Source organism: Sminthopsis crassicaudata, chromosome 1 (assembly GCF_048593235.1).
Source record: "Sminthopsis crassicaudata isolate SCR6 chromosome 1, ASM4859323v1, whole genome shotgun sequence".
In the NCBI taxonomy this organism is placed as follows: Eukaryota; Metazoa; Chordata; class Mammalia; order Dasyuromorphia; family Dasyuridae; genus Sminthopsis; species Sminthopsis crassicaudata.
The window spans coordinates 197,086,411-197,100,227 of NC_133617.1; the positions used below are offsets into that span (position 1 = coordinate 197,086,411).

A 13,817-nucleotide genomic window follows, 5' to 3' on the forward strand; every position below is an offset into this window, starting at 1 on the left:
ATCTATCTCTATCTCTGTTTGTTTTTCTCCCTGTAAACACTTGTGTATGTATATCCATGTACACACAGACACACAAGCAGACACTCACACAGACACATACATATATCTTTGGGTTTTCAGAATATTAAAACTATTTGCAATAAATGAAATTTTATTTTTATTATATATCTTTAATTCTTCTTTTTCTTCTCCCCCAATATAATGTTTTGATTAAACTAGTGAAGTAGATTTCATCATCTTCTAATTTCTAAAGTCCTTGAGATGTTAAAGAAAATACCTCATATAAAATGCATGGGCAAGCAGAATAGGTTTACATAATGTTAATATAGACAAATGGCACGTGCAACATTATATCTAGTTGCAATTTAATTAGATTAATTAGATCAATAGAATTAGTAGTGCTATATTATCTTATCTAGACTAAGGATGGCAAAAAAAAATACTGCTTAAAAATGGTTTACAACCCTAAAACATTATAGCACATATAGTGTCAGTACCATCACACATCAATATCACCACGAACACACCATTAAAAGGGAGAGTTTATAGGACACTCAAGAGACGCATAAAATGCTACCCTTACAGGGGAAAAATTTTGATAATGCAGACTACAAAATTATTCCAACTGTCTAAAAAGAGCTTACTTGAAAATAATTCCAAATTTAGTGTGGTCATGATTACATAGCAAATGAATTTAACAAACAGGTTCCGGAGGTAACATAATGGATAAAACAGAATGCATATACCTTATGCCTTGCCTAAAAATCCTGCAGAAATTTCAAACACTCTATAAATCATAGATGGTGACTGAATTCTTGGGCCATCCACTTGAACACACACCAGATGGCACGTTCCATAAAAGCATCCTGTAACATTAAGAAATTGTGTCTAGAGTGAGGGCTGATTCCTTGAAAAAAACTGACAGCAAGAATACCTTGAATCCTCAAAGATCAGGAGGTCAATAGGAATAGAGAAGAAACTATTCCATGATAAACTCTTAATTTTCACTTAGGGAATTTTCCATTCTGCTGATACTGTCACTAATTTAATTTTGATAGACTCTTTTTTGGCTTTGCTGTCAGACCAACATGGATATAAGGCCATAGATTGAGTAGAATTGCAAATAATAGATCAAATTTGATATTTCTTTATTTGGTAATCCTTAAGACCTATTACACCTCATGAGAGCTGCCTTTTGGTTTTTACAAGTTCATGATATATTTATATATGCATGTACATATATATATATGTTTGCATGAATCCATGTAGTAATCCCCCACTATGATACAATATGAAATTGAGAATTAATGAAAACTATTGAAAAAGAAACTTACTTTTTTGCCTTTTGCTCAAAGAATATTTTTTATGAATTTTTATTTTTTAAGTGTGACCAACTAGGCCCAAATTTTAAAAAGACAAGCAAAACATATGCATTTTATTTTCATAGATCAAATCATAGGTATCTATTACATATTTATTGAAGTGAATTGCTTTGAAAATTGGCCATGATTTGTCATGTAGGAAGGGTAAGGGAAACTTAAAAACAGCTAATATGCCCTTTTGGCAACCTAGTAATATTAAGAAAGAGCAATATATAATGTTGGGTGGACTCTGAAAAACTTATAGGAAGAAATGGACTTAAATTAGGATAGGTCAACATGGACAGGTTAGGATAGATATTGAAGACAATATGTTTATTGTTAAAATTTCAGATCTATTAGAGTATGTGAGCAGCTATTTAAGACCACCTCCTGTTTCTTTTCTTTGCTTTTCCCTTGAACTCCTTACTCATTTCCCAGAGACTTGCAAACAGTATTTCCAAATACAAGCAGCAGACATATGCTTTGACGAATACTGACACCTGTTTCAAAGAGAATGCAAAGACTTGGTGTTCTTCTGTATTTTGTCTTCATCTTTTCATCATGCCGTATAAATTAGAATATTTTGCTAAGTGTTAGCTTCTGCAGTTTAATTATACTAAATATACTGTGGCTGATAGTGTTTACATACTGCGAACTATTTAACATTTTATATATAGCAAGAAAGATGTGCCTAAATCTGTTTGCATAGTTTGCATTGGTATATCTCTAAAATAGTCTTGAATAATTATCATTGCTATAGTTATGCTATGCTTTTCAAAATTATAATTAATTAAAATGTCTCATTTCATTGTGCTTCCAATTGTTGCACTAGATCCAATTTGAATTTTAACTGCAGATGCAATTGTCCATCATTGTTTCCCTGAGATTCAGTTTGAGCCTACCACTAACTAGTAATAGTTGTTTCTTTTCTTTTTTTTTTTTTAAACCCCAGAGTGTGGCAGAGGAAATCAAAGAAGGTGGAGGATTTGTATTTTCTTTTCATTATAGTGCTCCTAAAATGGTTGTTATTAAGCTTTAAGTATTCAATTGGCAACTTTATCTCATGTTACTCAGAAATGGTAATAAACATTGTATTTTGTGGCAGCTTTTAGTTGGCGAGTCCAAGACTGAACAGCAGGATTGGCTAACTCAAATGAATCCTCCACCAAATGGCTTCCTTCTCATGAATTCATCTATCTAACTCATTGATATGACAGTAATTTTATTCATATTTGATACTGGCTTTTTTTCCTTGGTGTGTTTTCTTCCTTCAGAAAAGTCACATTAATCCTTTGGTGTGAGGGAAAGACTGGCTATAGGACAGAAAGATCAGAAAAGATTGTTATTGATTATGTAAAAGTTTTAGAAGAGGGGAACTCAACAACCTGCAGTGAGAATGATGGGTTCTCTTGTAGAAGATCTTTTGACTCTAGGGAAGTGGACAATACTTTGGAAATCACTTGCAGTTTCTTTCTAAACCAGAAGTTCAATATAAGAATCTTGACAATAGATAGATGGACAGATAGATTTGTTGGCACAGATGGACAAATAAATAGATAGATCAAAAATTTTGTTCTGCATTTACTAACTTTCTAAGAACTCTACTAAATGGTGGGAGTAGAAATACAAGGACAGTTTTACCTTCAAGGAGATGACATTCTAATGAAAGAAAAAAAAATGTTATCTGGAAAGGGAAGGGAGGGGGATAGAAGTTGCTCTGTAAGGTGGTCATATCATGACAGTCTAAATAAGGGTAAAATAAAGCCAAAGTTGGCTTATCATGGCTCATCAAAATCCAAAGAAGTATCAAGAATGGAGTTCATTTTGGGGGTTTGCAAAATAGGTCAAATTAATTATATTAAAGATTGAATTGAAATAGCATAGTGTGAAGATAGTCAAAGATAGCTGTTTTTTAAACATATTACAGAAAACATAAGAACTAACCAAAAAAAAGCATCTAAATGAAACTCTGATAATGATACTCAGAGCATAGTGTTGAGGCAAAATCAAATTAAAGTGCTTTTTCTTACTCCTGTGCTGCTTGCTTGAATACATTCCTGTCTAATTCATTCATATTATGTTTATTTCAATTTTTTTTATTTCATGTTGGCTCTTCTGTGATGGAAATGGGATTTATTTCAGGAAGAAAGAAATGCTTCTAGAAAAGGGAGAAGGTGGGGGAAATAACCTCTTGATAGAAGGCATATTTATATCAGTTATGTTTTAGATATTGGCTGATGTAAAGGAGTATGAAAGACACCATGCTATACTCCTATCCATTTTATTTAAAATCTAAAAGAAATAGTAATAATAACTCATTTTTATAACACTTTAAAGTTTACACATTTTAAAAATAATACTCTATAAAGGAAATAATACAAGTATTATAATCTCCATTTTCTAATTGAGGAAACTAAGGTTTGGAGGAATTAGTAACTTGCCTAGAATCAATATTGAAGTCAGATGACTTAACTCCAAACTTTTCAGAACACAGTTGTGTCTCTCAGGACATTGTTGCCTTTCAGAAAGGGAAGAAATGGCAACACTTAGAGAAGAAGCAATAAATCAGACTAAGGAACTCAATGCCAGAATCCATGGATCAATCACCTATTACAGCAAGGTTGAGATTAATGAGAGAAATTTGATTTAGCATGGATTATCAAGTGACATCAAGTTACACTTAATGTGAGCCAAAATTCTACTAATGTTACATGTGAGAGTTAGTCAACAGTTTTAAAACAATCCTACATCATTAGTCTGCATTTGACCATCATCTTGTGCTTATATACCATGCTGCTAAGTATCATATTACCAACAATTGTGCTACTATTTTATAAATGGTGCTTAAGGAAATGGATAAAAGGAAAAATAATTCACATGGAATCATGGTCAACACACAAAAAAAGAAGAATCCTATTATTACATTAGAACAAAATTTTGATAAAATTTAATGTTATAAATAATAGTTATAATAACTTTAAAATAATAAATCTATAGGTGTAACAAAATATGCAGGTAAAATTTTTAAAAAAGAAAAGATATGGACAAAATTTTCTGAGTTTATGGTTATGAAGATTTGAAGAAAAAGAAGAAAATCTATTGTGCTAAAATAATTTAGATGACATATCTATCATATAATCATTATAAGGTTTATCTGTAGTTATAAGCTATAATTTTAATTCTTTAAAACTTACTTTCTATATGTACTTTATTACTTTGTAATTAGTTTGAATCAGAACTGCAATTTTCTTACCTTTTGTTCTAATACATAAATAAATATGAAAATTGTTTTTAAACATTTTCATTATATAATTTTATTGGGCTGGTACCAATTATTTCAAATAGTGTAAACTTGAAAAGTGACACCATCTAACAGAATTCATTATTCACACTAATTGGAACCTAACTGTGTATTTTTATAAGGAAATTAGCAAGGGTACCATTGAAATTTGAGCTTTATAAATCAACATTTCTTTCCATTATGCTTCATTAAATTGGTTAAAAATATAGTTGCCAAGTTCTAAGTAGCTTGATTTACTAATGTGTCATGAAAGGCATTATACGTAGGTATTCTGGGTATGCCAAAGTCATAGTAGTATTTTATATTACTATATACAAACAAGAAAATATACGGTTTTTTCTTCCTAAAACCTTAAAGTATCTTTAAAGTGCAAAGTATTCTTTATTTGTTAGATCATGGACTTTAGAAGTAGAAGATTTTAGATATTATTTAGCCTGACAACTTCATTTTGTATGAAAGGAAACTCATCAAAGGGGTAGAGAAACTTTCTCAACATTATATAAGAATTATTTGTGTCAGAATCAAGAGACAAACTCAGGACTTCTGATCTAAAACTTAAATGTATCAATTCAACTCAATAAATATTTATTAATTACATTGAAAATTTGATGCATCTGTAATTTCTAATGGTACATTCATTCATCTTCATCATCTATGAATCTTGATCATGTCCTCCCCAAAATCTTTCATATAAGGTCTACTTAATGGCTTAACTTAATCATTTTTCTAGGTCTCTTGATATTACATGGTAAATAATAGAGCCCCACACTTATGCTATGTGAACAACCTACTTCCCTTTCTGGTAACATATATTTCCAGTAATTATCTTTATAATACGCACAATTTTTCAGTGGAAAGAGTAAATGAATTAAAAACGTTTATTAAACTCCATTGGGAAATGCTGTATCATACTCATATTTATTATGTTCCTCTTCATTGCCCTTTGGTTACCCTTAACATTATTTCTAGATGACTCTGTATTCTTTGGTTCTTAGACATGCAGAATTAATGGAAGGATATAGTATTAAAAATAAGGGCCTTTGTTTCAGGGAAAAGTTCATATTTTTTCTAAATCATTCTTGCCAAAGAGACCAAACAATTATAGGTTTGAAATAGTTTCTAGGGATTCTGGTTTCATTGTAGCAATTATCTTAGGTTATGGTATCTTAGGTAATGGTGATAGCTTTTGATTTATTCTTCCATTTTTTCCCATTTTTTTCATCAAGAACTTCTTTAGATAGTTTAATTTGAAAACTGCCAAACTAAACCTTCAGCTATATATCTTCTCATATTTCCAAGTTTTCTAACTTGGCATGAATTTTATTTTTTAAAAGAAATTTAATTGTTAATAAGATTCATGGTTAAATAATTTAGAAAACATTTTTGAAGAATAATTTTAAATGCTAAATTGATAATGCTAGTTGTCCCAGGTCTAGTTAAATAAAACAAAAAACAAAACATCAGAAAGATACTGATTAAAGCATAAATAAGAAGAAACATTGGATTATTTTTTCTTTGCCCTAATATTCATGACCAGAAATATTTCATTGTTCTGTACATTTGTTTCCATGTGGGTTTTAACAGGCATATCATTTGTAGAAATGTGTTTCTGGAGGCTTATCTCATCATCATCATCATCATCATCATCAATACAAAAAAATCAAAAAGATTTTATACATTCAATATATATATTTAGAAAAAATGATATCTACAGAAAATTTGAAAATACACATAGTTCATTAATTAACTGGTATTATTAAACTGTGAGAATGTTTGATGCGTATGATTATTTATGCTAATGCAAAAGCTCTATCATACACTTGATCACTGATCAAGTGCATATAGTGTTGCAAGGCTTTCCTCTCCCCTTTAAATTGAAAAAAAGAAATGGCAATAATTTGAATTTCTATCATTTCAACACAAATCTTACATATAATAAGTAGTGTCTGATTCTTACATTATAGACTGAATTTCATTCAAGTTGTGGTTGATGTATAATGAAAAACTGAGAATGAATTTAAAAGAGAAAATACACGATGGATATGTATTCAAGTATGTGAACACACCCATGAACCTGCAAGATCAGTGTATAAAATCATTGAAGGTATTTGTTGAGAGTGCTATGGTTCATGATAATGAAGTTGATGTAACTATTGTTCATATTACTTGTGAATTTGTCTGAGCCAAATGGTTAGGATTATCTCATCAAATCATAACAATCAGAATATCCGTTTTAGGACATAATATACTGTATTTGGTTCTAGATTATTCCGGCCTTGCCATATGATTTCTTTCTGTCATATGTGGATATGAGGATATATGTGTGCATGGGTCTGCACTGGTTAAGAGCTGGGATAGCAGTCATTCTTTCTAATAAACCTTTGATCTGTTGAAAGGTAACTACAAAGCTTATAGCCTAGGTACCAGGGCAAAGTGAGTTTCAATATGTGTGTGTGTAAGAAAAGATTGGTCCCAGGGGCTGCCTTGCTGAGCTTGTAACAGCTAATTGGGCCTGTTAGGGTCAGCAATTAGCTCTGAGCTATTCAGAACTTCTGACAGTACTACCTTTATCTGTAAACCAGTTCTTCATTGAACAATAATGCAGCAGACAATCAAGGAGCTCACCTAGCAGAGTACAAAAGCAAGCTGAGCCTCTCAGGGTAGATGGAGACTTTTTTGGGCTGTGGAATTATTATGTCATTCCTACCCGTCAAACGAAGGTACATCCTGAGTCTTCACCAGAAAGATATGTAACCATTACTCAGTGACTGAAAGAAACATTCTTTTCTTTAGACTCATTAACTACTAGAGATACCAAGTATTTCCTATTGGAAATAAGTCCCAAGGGGCTGGGAGAGGAAGAAAAGCCCTGCTATTTTTCTTTCCTATTGATGTGAAATATATAAGGAGGAATGCTGCTTTTTGATTATTAATTATACTTACTAGAAACCTTTGTAAAGAAATTTAGAAAAGTGAATTTGTCCTAGATCTGGTAACATCTGGTCCCATGATAAGCCAGAGGCAAATCACCCAGCTTTGTCATTTTCCCTTTTTGCTCCCAACATGATTTTCATCTTCTACATTTGGGGCTCCAGGAAGAAAGTCAAAACACTTGTGTTCCTGTGGAATAACCTTACTCAGGCTTTTCTGAATGAAGATGATACAGTGTACTTCATATAACTTAGGGTCAATAGATCAATCTGTGCTAATAGGGCTAAACCCCGTCACTCTATGGTATTTGTAATGTTTGGCAAATACTGGTCCCTGGGGTCAACCTATTTGATAGAGAGGCCCATATCACCCATGAAGGAACAAAGTGGGGCCCCCCAAGAGGATTTTATGTCTAGTTCTGCCCAGTGACTCTCATGTCAAAATTACTTCATCCTTCCAAGAGAAGCATTGAATCACATCGTGGAAGGAAAAGCACCCCCGACAGGTCTGCGAATGACAGGTCTATAATTTCAGCATTATTTTAATACAATGTGGAAGTGCCTTATATATTTAAGCAGCTTCATTTTATATCTGCTTTTTAGGATAATTGATTCGTACTTGTCTCTGCTAGCTTTCAGTAATTTGCTTTCTTTTCTTTTTTCCCTCATCTCTTTGCCATCACCTCCCCTTTATTTTGCCCCCCTCACTTGATTTATAAATACTCCCATCATGCTTTCTGTTTTCTGAAGCTTTTATTTTGCAAGGAAGCCTTGTCTTGCAAGGGAGGGTCAGATTGATGAGATTCTGCTGGGCTTTGTAAGTAGAGCTGATTCTACTGAGTTGAATGCATGATAGGGAAACCACGGTTAATTGAGTTAACTGAGATATCCACATTGCTGAGATAGGCCACGAATCAGACCTAGATCATATACACATACATATAAATGTATATATACATTATTTGCTTTTATATATATATATATATATATATATATATATATATATATATATATATATATATATATATATATATACATATTTATGCATTATTTACTTTGACAGGTTGGTAGAGAATTGTTATATATAATACTGTGGGAGAAGGAAGGGACATGTTTAATCATTGGAATCCCTTTAAAAAAAATCTCAGAAAGTGTTTGATTCAACTTTTTCATTAGTAGACAGTCGGTGGCTCCAAATCCTACTAAAAAAGTTTATATTCTCCCATTTTTGCCATTGTATTTCTGTCCTGCTAAGCTGACAGCTGAAATCTTGCCCTACACATCCCAAATCGGATGTCAGCCACAAGCTAGCCTGGCCATCAGTAAAAGAAAAAAGAGGAGTCTAACCTGGGGGAAAATGAAATGTTTTACAACTGAGCCCAACCCTGCTGAAGCTGGGTGCTGCATTTCAACAGCCTGGGAGTCCTGGCAGATCTCAGGAGAGTCAGCCCAGCTCCTCATGACATATCCAGAACTTGTGCCTCGTCGGTTCAGTTCCAGATTGCAACCGTGACTTTCATAGCTGACATGTTCTCAGGCGTGCACTAGGAATAAGGGGCTGCTTTTTCTGAGACTGAATCTAGGATGACACCATAAAAGTGGGGTGGCCATGTACTGGGGTCCACTCAGAGTCACTTCTAAAACCCGGAGCAGTTGTGAAGCCTGATGCAAATTGACAGGCACACTGACTTCCCTCCCACCCTGCGTGTTTCCAGTTCCTTTATTAGCTTTGCCTCAGCAGGCTCTATGGGAAGCTCTCCAAAGACATGCTGTCCTATTTCTTATAGAGCCACGTTGACACACTTTTCCAGTGTCATTTCTTAAGGGCAGGGAGGTGAAAGAAAGGGAGTGAGTTAGATAAAGACAGTCAAAGGAAGAAAAGTATTTTGGAAGTTACACAACTTTTTTTGAGTGAAAGGAAGTGTCCTGAAATTTGTCTGAAAAAATAATACTATTTCAGGAATTAAGTTTTAAGAAAATAATATAAAACAATGCCTTGGGAGAAATTGACATATGAAAAAGAATTCTCTTATCCCTTGATTCCTTCACTTTCATCTTTCTTTCATTAAAGACAAACAGTGAGGACAAGATTTAAGAGCTACTAATGATTCCCAAATTTAGATCCATTTTGAGTCATATTCATTGGTTAAAGAGAAATTTGGAGGTGGGAAACTGACTTTTTATCTAGAGAAAATGATTAGAGGAATGTTTGTACTTCCTAGCAGTCAAATTAAAATTAAACAGTAAATATGAAGAAAAGCAGAGGATGGCTTGGGGGAAGAAGTTAAAGAGAAATGTCATATACTTTGAAACTTTCATATAAGAATGGGTAGTAGTTGGGAAGGTATACTAGGACTGTATCATGAAAATGTCCACATAGAACACTGATTCAGTGAAATAAGAAATATCACACTGGATTGACATTGTGGAGAGAAATGAAAATATTGATTTTCTAAACTGCAAGTTTGACCTCATAAAGTTCCAAGAAGTTAGACTTCTGTTCTCCGTATTCTACTAAAGACAAGTATGGATGCCTATCTACAAAATTATTAGAACAAAACTCAAGTAAGAAAAATACTAAAAATTCAGTAATTTTATAACAAAGTTAATGAAGGAATTTTTCTTAAATTGCTAATTTTCTGGGGACATTTATTTCTCTTTGATGATTCAAACCTTTTCCAGAATGCATCACTCTATTCTTAAGTATTACAATCTATGATTCCCTATTTTGTTTTAAAATGCTTTTATTTTAATATATATACAGGAATAAAAGTGAGTTAAAATTATTTTGAAAATTTTGCCAAATCTTTTTATTGCATTGAAGTTTTTGAGTTTTTAATAACATCAGGATTAGGAATCATGGGTATTTTTTCAACTCTTTTGTATGTTTACATGATAGTATTATCTAAAGAATTGATAGATATCAACAAAAGAAAAAAATCCTCATGCCTTTTATACTCAATCTAGAAAGTAATTTGCTTATTCCAAACATCACAAGTAGAAATATATATGTATCTATCCATTTCCAAATCTAATTCGTTATAAGACTTTAAAAAAACTTTTTTTTATCATCAATATAGTCTTAGATTCTAGGTACATAGGTAATTATTAGAAATGCAGAGATGCCTTAAATGCAACTTGTTAGGAGAAAGCTACTTTTATCTACATTTTTGAATATTCTGATTTATCACAATAAAAAATATGAAAGTGTGCTATTTAAACATAACTTTAAATTTCTTGGTCTTTGTTTAACTTCTCAAGGGATTTTTATGTGCATTATTCTGGTTCCTGTAATGCTGCTAAGGCAATTTAACCGTTTCTTTCTCTGACTTATCTTTCTTCCCCTTGTTTCTTGACCATCTGGAATTCTGATTTAATATTCTTTCCTAAAAAAATGATCTTACATATTTTTGGCTTCAACTTTTACCTTAGTATTTGGTAGCTTTTACACATTCTCATTTTAATCTTCTGTTCTTTTCAGTATCTCCAAATGCCTAATGGACATTCCACAGGATCAAAGAATCACAGATCCACAGTTGTAAGTAAGAGACTTCAAGGATCATCTGGCTGAAGGATCTCATTTTGCATTCTAGGACTGTTAATATCTTGTCCAAGGTAACACAAGGATTATCAGAAATGTTATGTTCCCTAATTCCCCTAATTTCAGAGACAGTACTCTTTTTATTGTACTACAATCTCAAAAACAGAAAATAGGAAAGGTATAAAGGACTCCAGGTGCACAAAATCTAAAAAACAAATACAAGACCCCAAATATTCTTAATTCCAGAAAGATAGTATGAAATGCTTAGCTATTCTTCAGGCTAAAAATAACAATACTCAATAACTTTCACTTTAATTAAGTTCCTTTTAAAATATTTTTCCTTTCCAACTTCTAAACCTCCAACAATAATATCCTTGTTGTCTCTTAGAAACTCAGAAACTATTTCATGGCAGGTAGGTAGCACAGTAAAAAGAACACAAGCTTTGGAGTCAAAAGGACTTGAATTAAAATCTTACCTCAAACAGTTGGCACTTACTAAATGTCAAATTACTCAGCTCTGATCACTTCACAAAAAAGAAAAGAAATTTTTTTTTCATGCTTCAATTCCTTGACTGACTGGAGTCGTTGTCATTCCCTTGATTAAAAATTAATCACCAAATCTTATTGGGTTTTTAATCAAAGTATTTTTAATCAAATATTTCTCATATGTAGCTTTTCTTCTCCATTCCTATTGACATTACTCTATTTCCAGCCTTTGTTGAAGAAGTTATTACACCTATATTATTGAAAAAGCCTCCTCTAAACTCCCTGAAACAGAATGACAGAATCTTAGAATCAGAAGGAATTTTAATGGGCATTTATTCCAAATCAAACTAGAACATGAATCTTATCTTTAGCATCCATGGCAAACAGTCATCTTAGATAGCATTCACTATTAGGAATATTTTTCTTTTATAGAGTCAAAAAATGTTTCACTCTGGGGTACCATTTCATGCCTCTCAGATTGGCTAAGATGATAGGAAAAGATAATGATAAATGTTAAAGAGAATGTGGGAAAATTAGAATATTAATGCATTTTTGGTGGAGTTGTGAATTGATCCAAGCATTCTGGAGAGCACTTTGGATGCTCAAAGGGCTATCGAATTGTGGATACTCTTTGATCCAGCAGTATACATACTATATCTGGTATCCCAAAGACATCATAAAAAAGGGAAAAGGCCTATATATGCAGAAATGTTTGTAGCAATCCTTTTTGTAGCAGCAAGGAACTAGAAATTGAGTGGATGTCCTTCAGTTGGGGAATGGCTGAATAAGTTATGAAATATGAATATAATGGGATATTATTGTTCTATAAGAAATGACAAGCAGGCTGATTCAAGAAAAGCCTACAAAGCCTTGCATGAACTGATGCTAAGTGAAGTGAGTTAAACCAAGAGAACAATTGTGCACAGGTACAATATGATAATGTGATGGTCAACTGTGAGGTTTCCAACAATGAGGTGATACAAGGCAATTCCATTAAACTTGTGATGGAAAGAGTTATTCCCATTAAGAGGGAAAAATATGGAGACTAAATGTGAATCAAAGCATAGCATTTTTACTTTTTAAATGCTATTTGTTTTTCTCTTGTTTTTTTCTTCTTTCACCTTTTGATTTTATTTTTCTTGTGCAGCATGATGAATATGGAAATACGTTTAGAAGAATTGCACGTTTGACCTATATTGGATTGCTTGTTCTTTATGGGAGAAGATAGAGGAGAATGAGGGAGGAAATTTTGGAACATGAAGTTTTGCAAAGGTGAATGTTGAAAATGATCTTTGCATGTATTTGAAAAATAAAAAAGCTATTTTTAAAGAGCCATTTCTTCTTTGTCTATTCATCACTCCTAATGCAGTCCTTTGGGGATAAGTCCAAGTGCCAACTCTCTTTCAAATGTTAGCCATTCAGATACACTAAAGAATTCCCCCTTGTGTCTTCTAACAGAATTTTCTAATTCTCTAAACTAATCTACAGATAGTATGAACTCAAGGACCTTCACCATCTTAATTCTTTCTCTTCAGAAATACTCTGGCTTAACACTACTCTTCCTAAAAATGTTTACCAATTTTACTTCTGTCTCATCAAATTTTATTTATCCTTCAAGATTTTGGTCAAGTGTAACTTCTTCCCTAGTAAATCCAGACCTCATCATTCTCTCTCACTTTCTTTTCTTTCTTCTTTTTTTCAGGTGACTTGAACTCTATCAGGAAAGGTCAAACTTTATAAGTATATAACATTTCCATTATTTGTGATGCCTGTGTGTGATCTGCCTTCTGTGTTAATGATCTATGATACCTAGATCTGTGAGCTTGCCTTGCAGTATATGTTTTAGTAGTATTTTTTTAAACCACTAACCTTTTTAACAGGTGGTTTATACATGCAAATAGAACCCACAAAACTACAAAAACTCTTTTTTAAAGATAGGAAACATTTCCTTCACTAAATCACAGGGTTGGTCATAATCCCTCCATAGAAATTGTCTACTTTTAATTTTTTTGGTACACATCTTCTCTTTTATATTTAGATAAGAATTAAGTTTCATGGAACACAAAATTTAGATTATGATGGTAAATGGGAGTCTCTCAAAATGTTAATATTTCAAAGAAATTTCTAAATTTTCCCATGCCTTTGATTAAATCTACTCTTTCATTTACAATATGACAGAATGTTTACTTTTACTAAGT

The 13,817-nt window shown here is 32.4% G+C and overlaps 1 long non-coding RNA gene across 1 annotated transcript in view; it reads left to right on the plus strand.

The window, feature by feature from the left end:
• LOC141553555 (uncharacterized) overlaps positions 1-12,864 on the plus strand; it is a 64,521-nt gene extending 51,657 nt beyond the window's left edge. Inside the window, exons 2-3 of the long non-coding RNA XR_012485523.1 lie at positions 11,074-11,207; positions 12,767-12,864. This is a non-coding gene — a long non-coding RNA (uncharacterized LOC141553555). The remainder of the gene's footprint in view (positions 1-11,073; positions 11,208-12,766) is intronic.
• The last annotated feature ends 953 nt before the right edge of the window (positions 12,865-13,817 follow it).